Consider the following 1,875-nt stretch of genomic DNA (forward strand, 5'->3'; position numbering starts at 1 on the left):
ATGGTTTAAGCACATCCAATTAATTCAGTTTTTCTGCATTATATCTATATAGCGAAACCTTCGGTCAACTGAGGGAGACCAGGGTCTTTAAAGGGTGAACATGTATGAGAAGCACCTGAGGTGCTTAGAAATGAAGCAGGAGAGGCCTCTGGCCCACGTTGGCACTCATTCATGACGTCAGGGGCTGCTGGCTTAGGTGTTGAAACTTTTGGCGTGGTCCTAGTTGGTTTTTACCCCGCAGACAGCCTGCAGATGGGACTTTGAGAATAAGGGGATAGGCGTTCAAGAGAAAATCTGAGACAGGTAGGGGCTCACGTTTCAAAAGCAAACCCCAAACCACCTCTTGGTTTAGTTGCTTAGAAAAATCGTCATTCAGATTGGCTTAGGGTAACAATAACTCCTTTGTCCGTTCGGCCATCCCTATGCCTTACTAAGATGGGACATGGAAGGAGCAGAGGCCTAACAAAAACACTTTGACCTGGTGAAATAGCCAAGGATGCATATTCCAAGGAGAATCAGAGACCTCCAAAATATTCTTTTCACCAAAGCACATGAGGTTTCTGAAAGCAAAGAAAAATCGGTAGAAAATTGACCATGTGACCGAGTCCTTAGGGTAGTCGCCACCTGACCCTTTGACAACGAGTGGTATCTTGTTTTTTGTTATGTGTTTGAAAAGTATGTTTTCTACTGAAGTCTTGTCTGCGCCAGCATGGGGCAGCAGTGAGTGAAGTCAGCATGCAGGCGCCGCTCTGTCCAGTCCACAGGCCCCTGAAGCGCTGCTTGTCCTCTGAGACCCTGGAGCGTGCAAGCACCACGACCAAAGAATGTGAGGCAGGCACTTTCATGTGATAGGGTTGAGCTAAATTTGTCAACTGGGATGGGCCAGAAGCAATTTTTTCCATACAGGTGGTTTAACAGACAGGTTTGTGGGGAAGAGGGCATTTAGAACAGTAAAGAAAAAAACACTTTTAAGCACATCGAATTAATTCAATATTTCTACATTATGTCCATCTGGAGAGATTCCTGGGTCAACCAAGGTAGACCAGTGGCTTAAAATTTCAGTGTGCATCAGAAGCACCTGAGGTGCTTAGAAATGAAGCAGGAGAGGCCTCTGGCCCATGGTGACACAGATTCATGAAGTCAGGGGCCGCTGGATTAGGTGTTCAAACTATGGGCCTGGTCCTGGTTGGCTTTGACCCCGCAGACAGCCTGCAGATCGGACTTCCAGAAACGGGGATAGACCTTAAAGAGAATGTCTGACACAGGCAGGGGCTCACGTTTCAAAAGCAAACCCCAAACAATGACTTTGGTCTTGTTGCTTGAAAAACAACTGCATTCACATTGGCTTAGGGGAACAATAACCCCTTTTTTCTTTTTGGCCATCCCTATGCCTTACTAAGATCACACATAGGAGGAGCAGAGGCCTAACACAAAGTCCTTGACCTGGTGAAATAGCCAAGTATCCATATTCCAAGCGGCAATGGAGACCTCCAAAATATTCTTTTCACCACAGCACATGAAATTTCTGAAACCAAGCAAAAATCCGTAGAAAATTGACCCTGTGGCCGTGTCCTTAGGGTAGTGGGCCACCGGACCCTTTGAAAATGAGTGGAATGTTCTTTTTTGTCCTTTGTATGAAAAGTATTTTATCTACTGAGGTCTTGTCTGCGCCAGCATGGGGCGGCAGTGAGTGAAGTCAGCATGCAGGCGCCACGGTGTCCAGTCCACAGGCCCCTGAAGCGCTGCTTGTCCTCTGAGACCCTGGAGCGTGCATGGTCCACGACCAAAGAATGTGAGGCAGGCACTTTCATGTGAGAGAGTTGAGCTAAATTTGTCAACTGGGAGAGGCCCGAAAGAATTTCTTCCACGCAGGTG

This window comes from Desmodus rotundus, chromosome 9 (genome assembly GCF_022682495.2).
Source record: "Desmodus rotundus isolate HL8 chromosome 9, HLdesRot8A.1, whole genome shotgun sequence".
Taxonomy (NCBI): domain Eukaryota; kingdom Metazoa; phylum Chordata; class Mammalia; order Chiroptera; family Phyllostomidae; genus Desmodus; species Desmodus rotundus.